This window comes from Orycteropus afer, unplaced genomic scaffold (genome assembly GCF_000298275.1).
Source record: "Orycteropus afer afer isolate SDZICR_OR568_19922 unplaced genomic scaffold, OryAfe1.0 scaffold00005, whole genome shotgun sequence".
NCBI lineage: Eukaryota > Metazoa > Chordata > Mammalia > Tubulidentata > Orycteropodidae > Orycteropus > Orycteropus afer.
In genome coordinates, this window is record NW_006921592.1 from 1,431,027 (window position 1) to 1,449,163 (window position 18,137).

The 18,137-nt window shown below is 38.9% G+C and overlaps 1 protein-coding gene and 1 non-coding gene across 2 annotated transcripts in view; both read left to right on the plus strand.

Annotated features, from left to right (window-relative positions):
- The window catches only part of SMC5 (structural maintenance of chromosomes 5), a 177,280-nt gene that overhangs the window by 100,705 nt on the left and 58,438 nt on the right, over positions 1-18,137 (plus strand). The gene's annotated exons all lie outside the window — the stretch shown is intronic.
- On the plus strand, positions 2,254-2,360 carry LOC122149912. Its single transcript, XR_006163395.1, has one exon. It is a non-coding gene; the product is annotated as a U6 spliceosomal RNA (small nuclear RNA).

Sequence of the window (18,137 nt, forward strand, 5' to 3'; positions counted from 1 at the left end):
CAAGATTATCTTCTGTGTCTGTGTTAATTGGTTTCCCTTTTCTTTGTTGAAGAGGGTCTGTGCAATCCTTCTGCCTAGTCCGCCATCTTGCCCCGCCTCTCTGCTGTCTCTTTTAAGGGAAGGAAACATTTTGGTGGGCATTCTTTTTAAAAATGTCTTGAACTCAAGTTTTTGTTTGAAGGGGGAATCAATATGGTGTTTTTTTAATTAATATAAATAAAACTTGTTTGAAAAGAATGAGAATCCTGTGTTTGGTTGGAAAACACTGATGACTGAGTCTAAGCCACTGAAATGCAGAATAGCTTAGCAGTTCAGAGGACAAACTCTGCAGCCAGCCTGTTAGGATTTGAATTCTGCTTTGCTACTGAATTGACTTCACAACACCCAACAACAACAACTCGGGCAAGTTACCTGAATGCTCTGTGCCTCCGTTTTCTTGTCTATAAAATGGGAGTAGTATTAAAGTTTTGAGGATTAATTCTGTTAAGAACTGTTCAAGTATTTAGCAGAATACTTGTTAGACATGATTGTTGTTAATGTTGTCAGTAAGATTTCTTTTCCCTTTTGTATATACCTTGTACTTCTTTAAAAGCCTATAAAGGTTAAGGTGTAGATTTTGTTTTGTTTTGTTTAAAACCTTAATAGTAAGTCTAAATGAAAACAGGACCCTGAATCAACTCAGGTTGCCCTCTGTTGTTCTGATACATAAATATTTATAAAACCTTTACTTCTTTTGGCTTTTACCATATTATCCTATTCTGGTTTGGAAGTTAATATGTATAAGAATATAATAAATTTCCACTTTCCACTTTTCTGCTCAATGCTGACCCCCACTGCCCATGCAGCACTTTTTTCTCTGACACTAACCACCCAGAGATGGGTTAGATCTCCCAAGTTAAAAGGACTTACATCCTTCAGACTGCCACTCGTCCCAAGACTTCAGATGCCAGCTACAAGCTAGGAGTCCCTAGGATTCCCCTTGCTTTTGATTGCTGGCTATAAATTTAGAGGTTCCTTTTACCTCCTCAGGACAGCAGCCATAAGCTCAGGGATTCCCAGCTGACCCACCATACACCCCTTCCACTCTTCTAACCCACTGGCTCTCAATATTTTCTCAAGTTTACTAATTTGCTGAAAAGATTCACTTAACTCCTGGAAAGGGCTCTACTTAAAATTACAGCTTCATAATAAAGTATACAAAGCAGGATCAGCATAAAGAAGAGATGCATAGGGCAAGGTCTGGGAGGGTTTCTAACATGGAGCTTCTGGCGCGTCACCCTTCAGCACGCGAACCAAAGAGCTCAGAAGGTTCAGTGTCCAGAGCTTTTTATTTACTTATTTATTTTAATTTTTTATTTTAAGAGTTTGTTTTGCATTCAACATTACATGTACATTTAGTTTAACTCCCCATTTACCATCCCCAGCCCTAACCTAGTCCCTTCCCCTCCCTGCTCAGTTACCCTCCCCCCATGCCTCTCATAGTTATGCACTCCTGTTTGTCCTGCATTTCTTCCATGTGAATGTTGGCCCTCTGGTGCCCCATGGTTGATTGCTCCAAGGGTTGCATTTCCATAGAGTATGTGGGTGCATCACCTTGGGTTGAGTGGGCTGCATGTACGTCTTGTTTCCTATTGGGCTGAGCCAGCTCCTGGGAGTGAGCTTTATTCCAGGCCCAGAATGTATCCTAGGACCATAGTATTGGGGAACTAACCAGACTCCATCCAATCAGTAATTCTGGTCATTATTGAGTTTTTGGATTTTGTTCCACCTTTTTCCTCCCACTCTATCCAGGATCTCCAGTTTTGATCCTTTCCCCAGTAGTTGGCATTGGTGGCTGGGCACCATCTAGTTCTGGTCTCAAGGTCCATCATGTCCTAGGGCTGATTGCTTCCAAATACCCTTGTTTTTTTTGCACTCTTCTTTACTTCTGACGATACGAGACCATTAGCTACATCTTAGATGGCCGCTTGAAAGCTTTTAAGACCCCAGTGTCCAGAGCTTTCATTGGAGACCTCATTATGTAACGCACACTCCAGCTTCTCTCCCCTGAGGTCAGTCAGTATTACAAGGTGATCATGAGGTATCACACAATGGGTCTTTCTGGCCTGCCCCCACCCCAGATCACCTCATCACCTCACTGCCATAACCTGTGTGTTAGGTGTGGTCTGGAGTCCTTACTGAAGACACTTAAATTCTAAGAGTTTTTATTAAAGATCTGTCTCTCAGGAACTGAGGGTAAAGTTAATGTAAACCATGCTTGCTTCGGCAGCACATATACTAAAATTGGAACGATACAGAGAAGATTAGCATGGCCCTTCCACAAGGATGACACGCAAATTCATGAAGCATTCCATATTTTTCATCAAAAAAGGAGAAAGAGTCAAAATCAACACTTTAAACCAACATCTCTAACAATTAGAAAAAGAACAGCAAGAAAAGCCTACAGTCACCAGAAGAAAGGAAATAATAAAGATTCAAGCAGAAATCAATGAAATAAAAAGTAGAAGAGCAATAAAAAAACTCAACAAGACCAGAAGTTGGTTTTTTGAAAAGATCAGTAAAATTGATAAACCATTGGCAAATTTAACAAAGGAAAAGAGGGAGAGAATACAAATAACACAAATAAGAAGTGAAATGGGTGACATCACAACAGATCCAACTGAAATAAAAAGGGTAATATCAGGATACTATGAAAAACTGTACTCCAACAAATAGGAAATCTGGAAGAAATGGACAGATTTCTAGAAACACACCACTTCCCTAAACTAACACAGACTTATGTGGAAAAGTTGAACAGATCCATAACAAAAGAAGAAATTGAACAGGTCATCAAAAAACTACCAACAAAAAAAAGTCCTGGCCCAGAGGGTTTCACTGGAGAATTCTACCAAGCATTCAGAGAAAAACTGACACCAATTCTACTCAGACTATTCCAAAACATAGAAAAGGATGGAATCCTCCCTAACTCATTTTTATGAGGCAAGCATAACCTTGATACCAAAACTAGGCAAAAACATCACTCAAAAGGAAAACTACAGACCAATTGTTGTTATGTGTTGTTGAGTTGGGCCCGACCCCCCTTGGGATTGCGAGGCAGTATCACTACGGAAGTAGATTGCCCAACCTTCCTTCCGAGGAGTGGCTGGTGGGTACAGACCAATATCCCTCATGAATATTGTTGTTGTTATTTGCCGTCGAGTCGGCCCCGACTCATAGCGACCCCTCCTTGGGTTTCCGAGGCAGTTATCACTACGGAAGTAGGATCGCCCAACCTTCCTTCCGAGGAGTGGCTGGTGGGTTTGAACCACCAGCCTCCTGGTTAGCAGTCAAGTGCCTTAGGCACTCATGAATATAGATGCAAAAATCTTCAACAAAATCCTAGCCAGTAGACTCCAAAAACATATAAGAAAATCATTCATTGTGCTCAAGTGGGGTTCATATCAGGTATGTAAGGATGGTTCAACATTAGAAAAAACAGTCAACATCATCCACCACATAAATAAAACAAAGGAGAAGAACCACATGATCTTACCAATTGACACAGAAAAGGCATTTGATAAAATCCAACACCCATTCCTGATCAAAACTCTCAGCAAAATAGGAATAGGCAGTTTTGACTACTATGGCTGTATTCCTCAACATAATAAAGGGCATCTATGCAAAACAAACAGCCAACAGTATACTCAATGGAGAGAAACCAAAACCATTCCTCTTGCTAACAGGAACCAGACAAAGATGCCCTCTATCACCACTTCTATTCAACATTCTACTGGAAGTCCTAGCCAGGGCCACAAGGCAAGAAAGGGAAATCAGTGGCATCCAAATTGATAAGGAAGAAGCCAGACTATCCCTATTTGCTGATGATAAGATCCAATATCTGGAAAACCCCAGAGACACAGTCAAAAATCTACTGGAACTAATTGAAAGATTTAGCATTGTGGCAGGATACAAGATCAGCATCCAAAAATCAGTTGGATTCCTCTACACCAGCAAAGAGATTGATGAAAAAGAAATAAGGAAATCAATACCATTTACAATAGCTACCAAAAAAATAAAATACTTGGGAATAAATCTTACCAGGGACACAAAAGACCAGTACAAAGAAAACTATAAAAGACTACTTTAAGAAACCATAAGAGATCTACATAAATGGAAGAACATCCCATGTTTGTGGATAGGAAGATTGAACATTGTGAAAATAACAGTTCTACCCAAAGCAATCTGTACATTCAGTGCAATCCCAGTCAAGATCCCATCAACATTTTTTAAGGATCTGGAAAAGCCATGCACTAACTTTATATGGAAAGGAAAGAGACCTCGGATAAGCAAAGCACTATTGAAGAAGAACAGAGTAGGAGGTCTCACACTGCCATATCTCAAAACCTAGTATACAGCCACAGTAGTCAAAACTGCCTAGTATTGGTATAATGAGAGACACATAGACCAGTGGAATAGAATTGAGAACCCAGAAATAGATCTATCAACCTATGATCAGCTGATCTTTGACAAAGGGCTGAAATCCATTAAATGGGGAAGAGAATGTTTATAAATGGTGCTGGCAAAACTGGATATCCATTTGCAGAAAAATGAAACAAGATCTATACCTCACACCATACACAAAAACTACCTCCAGATAGATCAAAGATTTAAATGTGAAACCCAAAACTATAGAGTTCCTCAAGGAAAACTAGGGACAAATTTATGCCCTAATATATGGCATAAATAGGCTATCAAGCATAACCCAAAATGCACGAACAGCAGAAGAGAAACTAGATGGATGGGACCTTCTAAAAATTAAATTTTTATGTGCTTCCAAAGACTTCCCCAGAAGAATCTAAAGAGAACCTACAGACTGGGAAAAAAATATTTGGCAATGACATATCTGACAAGGCACTTCTAGAATGTATAGAAAACTCCAACACCTCAATAACAAAAACATAAATAATCCAATGAAAAAAATGAGCAGAAGACATGAATAGATACTTCACCAAGGAGGATATTCAGGCGGCCAACAAACATATGAAGAAATGCTCATGATCATTAGCTATTAGAGAGATGCAAATCAAAACAACAATGAGATACCATCTTGCTCCAGCACTAGTAGCAAAGTTCAACAAGACAGAAAATAACAAATGCTGGCGAGGTTGTGGAGAGATTGGGACTCTCATACACTGCTGGTGGGACTGTAAAATGGTACAACCATTGTGGAAAGCAGTATGGTGATTCCTTAAAAGTTGGAATTAGAAATACCATTTGACCCAGCCATTCCATTACTAGGTATATATCCTAAAGAAGTGGGAGCCATGACAAGAACAGACATATGCACACCCATGTTCATCACAGCACTATTTACAATAGCCAAAAGATGGAAACAACCTAGGTGTCTATCAACCGAGGAGTGGATAACCAAAGTTTGGTACATACACACAATGGAATACTATGCAACCTACAGAATAACCTAGAATCTGCAAAACACCTCATAGCATGGATGAACTTGGAGGACATTATGCTGAGTGAAATAAGTCAATCACAAAAGGACAAATATTGTATTAGTCTGTTATTGTAAAAGTCAAGGAAAGGTTTATCTATGGCAGGAAATTTTCTTTGTTTGTTACCAGGGTTGGGAGGGTAGGGTAGGGAACTCTGTTAAATAGGTAGAGATAAATATTGATTTGGGTGAAGAAAAGGGCAATGTACCAAATGGTGAATGATCAACATGGTGGCATGGAAGAAGAGGAAGACAGAGAGAGGTACATGGGAGGTACAGACAACAAAGATGAACCCTTTTGCACATACAGTACTGCGTTGTCAGTGAAGGCAAACATGGGTATACAGGTGGACAGATGGGTGGGCAGGCTGAACTAGTAGGTATATCTATGAAGTGGGGAATGTACCCAAGACCATGTATAGGGTTGGCAGACAGTGGTCGTGTAAGTATATTTGTATGATCTGAATTCTCAGGTGTATAGTAGAGCTGACAAGGGACAAGGTTGTAGTCACTTCTTGGTCACAGCCAGCTACCCAGAGGGACCGAGTTGTTGAACCTGTGGGTTTGGGACCATAGTCACATGGGACATAAAGCTTAATTGGCATAACATACTACAGAAAACATTATTCTACCTCCTACTTTGGCGAGTAGCAACTTGGATCTTAAAAGCTTGCAAGCAGCCATCTAGTTGCAACGATAGGTGTCTTCTCATTCAGAGCAAAGAATAATGAAGAAAACCAAAGATTCATGGAAAGAATTAGTGTTAGTGACTGGTATACCATGCAACCTGCAGCCTGTGTGACTATGAGACCAGAAGAACTAGATGGTACCTGGCTACCACTGTCAACTACTTGGACGGGGATCTATGTAGGAGATCCTGGATAGAGAGGGAGAACAATGTGGAACAAAACTCAAAATCATTTGGGAAAAAAAGCAGGGGGTAGGTTTGCTGGTCTGATAGCGCCTGGTGGAACCACTGAGACTATGGCCCCTAGCTGCCCTTCAGGTCTGGTATTGAACCCACACCTATGGCTTCCAGCCAAACAAAAGACAGGCATAGGAGTTAAACATTTACCTGAGGTAGATACACTCCTTGGAGAGAGCAATCATGTGAGAAAGAAGGGCTATTTTTGTGTAAGAAGACAGCTCAGGGGGCAGGGGTGCTTGGAGGGATGGACACAGAGAAGAGGTGACTGTTGAGAGGAAGTGAGAGGGGAGCTGTTGGATTGTGGTGAATTGTGTTCAATGTCATGAGACAGTGCATATGAACTGCTGTATGGAAAGTAAATTTGCTCTGTAAATTTTCACCCAAATTACTTAAAAAAAAAAAAAAAAGTTACCATAAACCACTTATTGGGGAATGTGAACATTTACTGGAGAAAGGGGTTTAATACATAAAATTATCAAATGAACACCAAAATGAAAAATTTGTGTATTTGAAAACTATTTAAGCCTACCCAATGAGCTATTAATCTAGTGTCAGAGATCACAGAAGTAGTATGCTGGGGTTACGTGTCTGTGAGACATAGTGTACTGTGAGGAGTGTGCATAGTCAGGGTGTAACTAAATAATTTTTGTTTGGCAGATGGCCAGCTTTTCCTATACTGAGTACCTTGCTTTGCTTCAAAAACCAATGCTGCATCTGCCCTGAAGATTTTAACCATACGTTGACATTATGAAATAGATGTCTGAAAATTTGGCCTTTGCTCTTTTTCTCTTGAGTTATAGTAATTAACTCATCTAGGAGATCTAGTAGTGTAGTGGTCACTTGGTTAAGGTGGAATCTGCCAAGTTTCTTCATTCTAAAATAGTTTTGTTATAACACGAATTTGTGTTCCTAAAATGCACTGCACTGTGTACAATCATGTAATAAAAACTCACAGGGCATGTGGGGAAAAGGAGGTTAGGGCACAACATTCACAGATTTTATAAGTGACACATTTCAAAAGAGCTGAACCTAATAAAAATTATGGTACAGTTGTACACATGTTAAATAGTTAAGAAATATGCCAATATGGTAAATGTTGCACTTTACCTTGTAAAAGACTGAAAGTTAACTTGTGAAAGAGCTTTGTAAGAGTTGCAGCTTTGAATTACTGTGCAGTTAGTTGTTAAAGTATTAGTATCAGAAATTGGATGTAAAGTTTTAACACCACATGTTGCTTAATGGGCATGGCTGTAGTAACACATGTGGTGAACTAAGTATCTGGTGGATGTTTAAGAGAGTAGGTGTTTAGGTGCAGCTAGTGGTCTCTCCCCATTCAGAGCAAAGAAGAGTGAAGAAAATCAGACACAGGAAACAATTAGTCCAAAGAACTAATGGAGCATGTAACTCCAGCCTCCACACCCGAGACCAGAAGAACTAGATAGTGCCTGCTGCGACTGCTCACTGCTCTGAAAGGGATCATGATAGAAGGTCCTGGATAGAGTGGGAGAAAAATGTGGAACAAAATTCAGAATCTTAAAAAAAAAAAAAAGACCAGGCCTGCTGGTCTGATAGAGACTGGTGGAACCCTGCGACTTTGGCCCTTAGACATTCTATAGCCTAGAACTGAATTCACCCCCATGGCTCAACTTTCAGCAAAATAATAGACAGGCTTATAAGGTGAACAGTAATGCCAGGGAGGTATGCACCTCTTGGAACAATCAACCATAGGAGATCTAAAGGGCAGCATTTGCCCAGGGATAAAGCTGAAATGGTAGGAAGGGATAGGAAAGAAGGGTGAAGAGAAATGGTAAACACAGGGAGGCAGTGGGAAGAATGCTGTTACATTGTGGGGAATGCAGTGAATATAACAAAATAAAATGTGTATGAATTGTTAAATGGAAAACCAATTTGCTCTATAAACTTCCACCCAAATCACAACAAAATGTTAAAAAAGAAACAGGGTATGTGTGCCCGTGTTGCACGTTTCTGTACAGCTAAGTTCAGTTGGGTGCTGTTTCTTTTCATTCACCTAGAGAAATCCTGGTGTTTCTTGTGGATGAAATCACATGAAAGCATATGTGAAATTCCCATTATGTTCAGACTGTTCCCCAGTATATTAAATGCTTGGAACAAATTTGTGTTTTCAAAACAAGCACTATAGCAAGTTTATCTTTCCGTTTGTAATTATTGGTATGGAGATAACTTGAAATATCCTGTTCTTCATAAAACTATCTGCTAGGTTTAATGACTAGGAAAGATTCTAACTCTGTCATTCATTCTGTATTTAGTAGTTGACATTCATTTCTCTAAGGAAGAGATTTTCCTTGTCCCCCATTTATTTTTTTTGTTCATTAATTTATTATGTCTGTATAGTCTCATAGAATTTTATGTTTTATAATCCATTACTATCATTATTTATTTAAAGTTCAAATTGTTCCACATTTGGCTGTTGGAACCCCTTCATGCCAACTTCTGTGTCCTTTTTTTGAAATTTTTATTTTCAATGAAAGTTTACACAATAAAGTAGGGTTCCCATTTGACGAATTCTATACAGATTATTTCGTGAAATTTACATTTTTAACAATGTATCAACATTCTACTTATTTATTTATTAAATATTTTACTGAGTTTTTGGTGAAAGGTTACACAGCATTAAGTTCCCATTTGATGATTCCACAAATTGTTTGGTGACATTATTTACATTAATCACAGTGTGTCAGCGTTCTCTTTGTTTCTCTTTCAGTGTCTTCCCTTTCCAGTACTCAAGTTTCTCTGCTTTCCTATCTTTTCATCTTTGCTTTTGAATAGTTGTTGACCTTTTGGTCTCATACTGATGGGTTTTGTTTGTTTGTTTTTTAATTGTGATTTTTTTTGTTTGCTTTTTGGGATTTGGGTGAAAGTTTATAGAGCAAATTCATTTTCCACTTAACAGTTCATACACATTTTGTTTTGTAACATTGATTGCAGTCCCCACAGTGTAACAGCTCTCTTCCTCTGTGGTGCCCTGTGGCTCCCTTTTCCTGTGACCTTCTTTCCTATGCATTCCTGCCTTCTGAGCTTTCTCCCTGCACAAGTGCTACCTTTCTGGTCTCTCTTATTCTAAGGAGTGCACCTTGGTAGTATAGTTGTTCACCTCATACACCTATCTATTATTTGGCTAAAAGTAAAGCCACAGGAGTGAGTTGAATTCCAGGCCTCAAAGGTGAAGAGGGTTTATAGTCTTGGGAGTTTTACCAGTCTCTGTCAAACCAGTAAGCCTGGTCTTTTTTATGAATTTGAGTTTTGTTGCACATTGTTCTCCTACTCTGTCCAGGATCTCCAATTTTGATCCATTTCCAAGTAGTTGGTAGTGGTGTTGGTAGTGGTAGCCAGGCACCATCTAGTTCTTCTGGTCTCAGTGTTACGTAGGCTGAGGCGCCCATGGTCCACTAGTCTCTTGGACTAATTGTTTCCATGCCTTTGTGTTTCTTCTCCTTTCTTTGCTGTGGACAGAGAGACCAGTTGTTGCATTTTAGATAGCCACTTGCAGGCTTTTAAGACCCTAGTCGCTACTCACCAAAGTAGGATGTAGAACGTTTTGTGTATTGTGTTATGCCAATTGAGCTTGATGTCCTGTGCAACCATGGTCCCACACCGACGGTCCCAGCAGCTCATTTCCTCAAAGTGTTTTATTATGGCTGAGAAGTTATCATAACTCTGCCCCCTATTAGCTCTATTATATACGTGGACATATTTTTAACACATGGCAAATACGTATGTCAGAATACTATCTGCTAGACTTCTGTATGGTTATGGGTATATTCCTGTTTGCCTACCCATATATGGGTATCTTGTCTGTCTATGTATCCAAATGTGTCTATGTAGATTAATATTCGTTATTACTGATAATGCAGTATTGTGTATATAACAGTGTTCTGGTTACCTACTGTCGCTTTGACAGGAATTATACCACAAATGGGATGGCCTTAACAAACAGTTTATTTTCTTACAGTTTGGGAGGCTAGAAGTTCGAGTTCAAAGTACCAGGCCCTAGGGGCTGTTTGTAAAAGCCCCTCGACCTTGGACTTCAGCTCTGCCTCCTGCTCGTGGCCCACTGAAGCTGGAGGCATCTCTTAACTCAGGCAGCTACTGTCTGCTGAGGCTGACAAGCCCAAGGTTAACGAATAAAATGGCACGGTCTGGATGTTACCAAACCACACAGCAGGCCATTAATTCAAGTCCAGTGTAAGTCCCAAGGTTGGCAGAGCATGGCAGGCTGCTGAACAATGACACAGATACGTGCAGGGTCCAAGCATGTCATAAACTAGAGACCATTCCCCAAGGCTTCTGCTTATATACAGGAAGAAGACAACATACCCAAAGCATCTTACTCAGCTGCTTGTGGTGGATCCCACCATGGAGATGATTGCTAGGCTCATCATGGGGAATAAATACTACCAGCTGCTCAGCTACTCAGCCAGCCCAGCCAAGTTGACACACAAACATAACCACCACAAACAGTATTTACCTTTATTGTTTGTGTCTCTTGTGCACCTCTCCATTGTCTTCCTTTTCCTTTATGACATTATGCTAGTCACTTGCTTTTGGTATGTTGCCTTTCTCTTCACTCAAATCAGTGTGTGTCTCTTACCTAGCTAGCAGTTTTCCCTCCCATCCCTGGTACAAACAAAGAAAATTTCCTTCTCTGTGTAAACCTTTCTTGGACTTTTTATAGTAGTAGGCTTATATAGTTATTTATCCGTCTGTGATTGACTTCCTTCACTCAGCGTAATGTCTTCCCAGTTTATCCCATTATGAGATGTTTCACAGATTCTTCATTATTCTTTAATGTTGCATAGTATCCCTTATGTTCATGCTAATGGTTTTTAAGTAGTGCAGTAATCATAGGGGAAAATAAAAATACTTTTTTTCAATATCTTTTTTTTTTTAATTTAATTTAAATTAAAAAATTTAATTTAAATTAAATTAAAATTAAAAAAAAAATTTTAAATACCTTTATTTTGTGTGCCACTCTGCTGTTTTACTAAAAGGTCATTTGAAGGTAGGCTTAGTTCTTGGTTTAAAGAGTATCTCCAGGTGATAGTCCCAGGGAGTCTTCTGTTCTCTACTGTTCAGTCTGTCTGGATTTCTCTTTCTCTCTCTCTCTTTTTTTTTTTTTTTTTGTAAATAAGAATGTGAGTTCTGCTCTATATTTTCTCCCATTTTGTCCAGGACCAACTATTGTGTCATTCAGACTGGTCTATGGAGGTACCTGGGCACCATCTAGTTCTAGTCTCAGGGTAGGTGAGGTTTTTATTTTTATTTTTACAGTGTTTCCTCCCCTCCCTGGGTAGGTGAGATTTTTACTTGTGTAGGCTTATTTCTTCTCTGGGCTTTTGATTACCTTCTTATTGTTTTGCTCCTGGTGAATGGAAACCTATAGTTGTGTCTTAGGTAGCCACTCACAAGCTTTTAAAACTCAGACACTACTCAGCTTCACTAGGATGCAGATCATGATTTTTGTGGACTGTGTTATACCATTTGACTGAGTTGTCCCATGAGACTATGATCCTAAGCCTTCAAGCTCAGAAGACCAGGTGGGAAGGTATTTGGTTATGTCTGAGTAGTATTCATTTTTGTATCTTCAATGAATATCGTTCTTGTACCCACATGTTTGTATTTACACATACTTGTGGATACTTCTGGGGAGCTCTGGTAGCATAGGGCCTGAGGCACTTGACTGCTAACCAGAAGGCTGGCAGTTCAAATCCACCAGCCACTCCTCAGAAGGAAGATTGGGCAATACACTTCCGTAGTGATACTGCCTTGGAAACCCAAGGAGAGTTTGCTATGGGTCGGTCAGACTCCACGACAATGGTTACATTTTATTTTTTGTGGATACTTCTGTCTGTTCTCACTATGTACTCATCTGTAGCTACTTGTATACCAGTTTGCTTATACCCATCCATATGTGCTCAAACACTTGTTTTTACTTCAGTTGTACTGTGCTTTCACTAGATCCATATTTGGTGCCACTTTTTCCATCAGCAAAAATAATTAGTCTGTACTGTATAAAGCATACTTTCCCTACCCTCACCCCCTCGTAACCACCGGTGAACATTTTTCTCTCTAAATTTATTCTTATTTTCTTACAAAAGAGGGACCATATAATATCTGTCCTTAAGTACTAGACTTCACTTAGTGTTCTGCTCTCTAGGCCCATCCATGTTATAATATTTTCATGGACTTAGCATTGTTCTTTATGGTTGCATTGTATACCATTGTAACATGTGCCATAATTTGCTTATCCATTCATCTATTGATAGGCATTTCGGTTGTTTCATTGATTTACTATTGTGAATAAAGCAGCAATGAACATATTATTTGGTTTTTGGTTTAGGGTATATACCTAGGAATAAAATTGCTGGATCATACGGTAGTTATAGTTTTTTGAGAATACCCCGTATCTTTGTCACAGTGATTATATCATTTTACAGTCCCAGCAGCAATGGAGAAGTAAGGGTTCCACTCCAGCACATTCTTGTTACCTGTTTGTTTGTTTCAGTCAGTGCCATTTTAACTGGGGTAAGATGGTTATCTTGTTGTTTTGACTTGCATTTCTCTAACGGGTTAATTATTGTTAATATATTTTCACATGTTTGTTGGCTGTTTGGATGTTCCCTTTGTTGAATGCTTAGTTCATGTCCTTTGCCCATTTTGTGAGTAGGTTGGTTATCATTTTGTTGTTGGAATTTTCTATAGATTTTAGAAAATTAGACCATTATAGGATACATTGTTTCTGAGTATTTTTTCCAAGTCTGTAAGTTGCCTGTTGATGAGTGTCAAGTTTTAATTTTATGAGGTTTCATTTATCTATTTCGTATATTTGTTATAATATTTGTTACACTATTTTTACAAAAGATTGATCCATAGTTTTCTCCCTATGTTATCTTCCAGGAATTTTATGGTTTTAGGTTTAACATTTAGGTCTGTGATCTGTTTTGAGTTAGTTTTTGTGTGTGGTATGAGGTGTGAGTCCTGTTTCATTTTGCCAGCATGATTTATTAAAAACACAGTTTCTGCCCCAATGAATGGACTTTGATCCCTTGTCAAAAATCAGTTGTCCGTAGATGCCTGGCTTTAATTCTGAGTTCTCAGTTCTATTCCACTGTTCTGTGTGTCATTTGGGAGCTCTGGTGGTGTAGTGCCTAAGGCACTTGACTGCTAACCAGAAGGCTGGCAGTTAGACCCACCAGCCACGTCTCAGAAGGAAGATTTGGCAGTCTACTTCCGTAGAGATACTGCCTCAGAAACCCAAGGAGGCACTATGAGTGAAATCAACTTGATGGCAGTGAGTTTGGTTTTTGGTTTTGGATGTGTCTTTTGTTGAGCCAATACCAGGTTGTTTGATTACAGTGGCTGTATAGTGTGTTTTGATACCGGGGAGTGTGAGGCCTCCTGCTTTGTTCCTTTTCTTCAATAGTGTTTTAGCTATTTGGGGTTACTTCCCATATGAAGATAGTCATTAATTTTTCCATTTCAGTAAAGCATATTGTTGGGATTTCTGTTGGGATGCATGGGATCTGTAGATTGCTTTAGGAAGAATTGACATGTTCACTATAAGTCTTCCAATTCATGAGCATGGAATATCTTTCCATTTTTGTAAGTCTCTTTTAGTCTCGCATAGTAATTTTTAAAAAAAATATAACTGTAATATAAAACTTTTATGTCCCTGGGTAGGTTCATTCTTAGGTATTTTATCAATTTGGGGACTATTATAAATGGTATTGTTTTCTTTATTTCTTTTTCAGAGTAGTCTTTATTAGGGTAGAGGAACCCCACTGATTTTTGTGTGTTTATCTTATACCCTACAATGTTGCTAAATTCTATTAATTCTAGTTGTTTTATTGTGGAATCTTTAGGTTCTTCTATGTATAGGATAGGAGCTCTGGTGGCCTAGTACTTAAGGCATTTGACTGCTAACCAGAAAGCTAGTGGTTCAAACCTACCAGTCACTCCTCAGAAGGAAGGTTGGGCAGTCTACTTCCAAAGTGATACTGCTTCGGAAACCCAAGGAGGGGTCGCTATGAGTCGGATCCGACTCAACAGCATTGAGTTTTTAAGTATGTATAGGATAAGGGGAACTCTGGTGGTGTGCTGCCTAAAGCATTTGCCTGCTAACCAGAAGGCTGGCGGTTCAAACCCACCAACCACTCCTCATAAGACAGGTTAGGCAATCTACTTCCATAGTGATATCACCTCAGAAACCTGAGGAGGGGTCACTATGGGTCAAGTCCAACTCGATGGCAGTGAGTTTGGTTTTTGGTATAGGATAAGGAGCTCTGGTGGTGGAATAGTGGCTAAAGCATTTAGCTGCTAACCAGAAAGTCAGTGGTTCAAGTTTTAATTCCTCCTTTCCAATTTGGATACCTTTTACTTCTCTTTTCTTATCTTAATGCTTTTGCTATGACTTCCAGGACAGTATTGGTAAGAGTGGTGGTAATGGGCATCCTTGTCTCATTCCCCTTCTCAAAGAGAAGGCCTTACTCCATTGAGGAAATGTCAGCTGTTGGTTTTGCATATATTCCCTTAATTGTGTTAGGAAAATTCCCTTCTATTCCTGTTTTGCTGAGAGTTTGTATCAGGAAAGGTGTTGAATTTTATGAATGCTTTCTGCATCACCTGATATGTCCATCTAGTTGGGTTTTTTTGTTTTGTTTTATTTATGTGGTGGATCATATTAATTGATTTTCTATCATTGACCCACCCTTGTAATCCTAGTATGAATCTCACTTGATCATGACATATGATTTTTTTTTGATATGTTGCTCAAGTCCCTTAGTTAGAATGCTGTTAGAAATTTTTGTTCGTAAAGGGATATTGGTCTGTTACTTTCTTCTTCTGTGCTGTCTTTCCTTGTTTAAGGAGCTCTGGTGGTGTAGTGCCTAAGGCATTTGACTGCTAACCAAAAGATTGGCGGTTCAAACCCACCAGCCACTCCTTGGAAGGAAGACTGGGCAATCTACTTTTGTAAAGATTTACCGTGTCAGAAACCCAAAGGGGGGGTCACTATGAGTTGAAATTGACTCAATGGCAGTGAGTTTTTGTTGTTGTTGTTTTTGTTTTTTCACCTTGTTTAGGTATCAGGGTTATGCTGACTTCATAGAAAGGGTTCAGTAGTGTTTCTTCCTTTTCTGTGTTTTTGAAGTGGATTAGTGTCAATTCTTCTCTACATGTTTGGTAGAATTCTCCAGTATAGCCATCTGGTCCTGGCTTTTTTTGTTGACAGTTTTATAATGTGTTTTGGTTACTTCGTGCTGCTCTAACAGAAAATACCACAAATAGGTGAATTTACCAAGCAGAAGTTTATTTCTCTTACAGTTTTAGAGGCTAGAAGTCCGAGTTCAGTGCCAGTCTCTAGGGGTGGGTGAAAGCCCCTTGGCCTTGGGCTTCAGCTCTGCTGCTGGCTGCTGAGGCTGATAAATCCCATGGTCGACAAGTAAAAAGGCACAGTTCTGATATTACCAAAGCACATGACAGGCCATTGAGTCAAGTCCATTAACAATCCCGAGATCAGAAGACAACATGGCAGGTTGCTGAATGACAACTTGGCTACATGAAGGATTCAAACATGCCAAAAGCTGGAGACCTTTCTCAGAGTTGCTTTTATGTACTGGAAGCAGATCACGTGCCTAAAGCAACTACTCAGCTATTCCAGTAGATTCCATCATAGAGTTAATTGCCAACCTCACCATGGGCAATAACTACATCCAGCTGCCCAGCCACTCAAAACCAGGCCCAGCCAAGTTGACACATAACCTTAACTACCACATAATGACATCTTCAGTTTCTTCTTTTGTAATGAGTCTGTTCAAATTTTATAAGTGTTTTGTTAGTTTGGGTAGGTAGTGTGTTTCTAGGAATTTTTCCATTTCATATAGATCTTTAAATTTGTTAGAGTACAATTTTCATAGAAATCAGTTACAATCTTTATCTGTGTTGGATCAGTTGTATAGTCACCAGTTTCATTCCTTAATGTGGTTATTTGCTTCTGCTAGTTGGTTTCTTTTGTTAGTCTGATAGTGGTTGGTTTATTTTATTGATATTTTCAAAGAATCAACTTCTAGTTTGTTTGCTCTCTCATTTGTTTTTCTATTTCATTTATTTTCACCCTTGTCTTTATTTCCTTTTGCTCGCAGCTTTTGGCTCCTTTGTGCTCTCTTCCTTTTCGGTTTGTTCAGTTTAAGTTAATAAAGTTAAGTTGTCAGTTTAAGTTAATGAATATTGATCTCTCTCCTTTTGTAATGTAGACATTTATTCCTATAAATTTCTCTTTGAGTACTGCTTTTGCTGTGTCCCAAAGGTTTTGCTATGTTGTGTTTTCATTTTTGTTTAGTTTCCATGAATTTATTTTGTTTTCTGTATTTCTTCTGTTGATTTTTAACCTTACACTGTTATGGTCAGAGAAGATACTTTGTGTAATTTCAGTCTTTTTAAATTTGTTGAGACTTGATTTATGTCCTGTTATATGATCTGTTGTGGAAAATGATCCTTGTGTACCAGAGAAGCATGTCTATTATTCTGATGCTGGGTGTAGTGTTCTGTATTTATCTGTGAGGTCCAATTGGCTTATAGCTTTATTTAAGTTCTAAGTGCCCTTAGTGATTTTTTTTTTTTTTTTAATGTTCTGTGTATGATTGAAAGTGGTATATTGAAGTCTCCTATTATTGTGGAGTTGTCTATTTTTCCTTTCATACTGCTAGCAAATCTATTTGACTCATAGCGACCCCTACTTGGGTTTTCAAGGCAGTATCACTACGGAAGTAGATTGCCTAATCTTCCTTCCGAGGAGCGGCTGGTGAGTTTGAACTGCCAGCCTCCTGGTTAGCAGTCACATACCTTAGGCACTACGCCAGGAGAGCTCCCGCATTACTGTAGGTGCATATATATTTATAATTGTTACATTTTGCCTGATCGACCATTTTATTATTATGTAATATCCTTCTTTAAGAAGCTTTATCTTACAGGGAGGAAGTGGAGAGAGAGTTGTTACACTGTGGGGAATTGTATTCAATATCACAAAACAAAATGTGTATGAACTACTGTATGGAATATTATTTTGCTCTGTAAACTTTCATGCAAATAGTAATAAAAAAGAAAAGAAACAGAATGCAAATTGAACTATAGCCAAATTGAACTATAGCTTTTTTCTTTAAAAATGAAAAAAGCAACCTTACCTTTAAGAAGCTCTGGTATAGCCAAAAGATGGAAACAACCTAGGTATCCATCAACTGAGGAATAGATAACCAAACTATGGTACATACACACAATGGAATACTGTGCAACGTGAAAGAATAATGTAGAATCTGCAAAACACCGCATAACGTGGATGAACTTGGAGGACATTATGCTAAGTGAAATAAGTCAATCACAAAAGAACAAATATTGCATTAGTCCGTTATTGTAAAAGTTAAGGAAAGGTTTATCTATAGAAGGAAATTTTCTTTGTTGGTTACTAGAGGTGGGAGGGGAGGGGAGGAAAGGCTGTTAGATAGACAGAGATAAGTATTGATTTGGGTGAAGAGAAGGTCAATGTAGAAATGTGAGTGACCAATATGGCACCATTGAGGATGAGAAAGACATAGGGAGGTACATGGGAGGTACAGACAACAAAGATGAACCCTTTTGCACATACAGTACTGTGTTGTCAGTGAAGGCTATCATGCGTATATGGGTGGACAG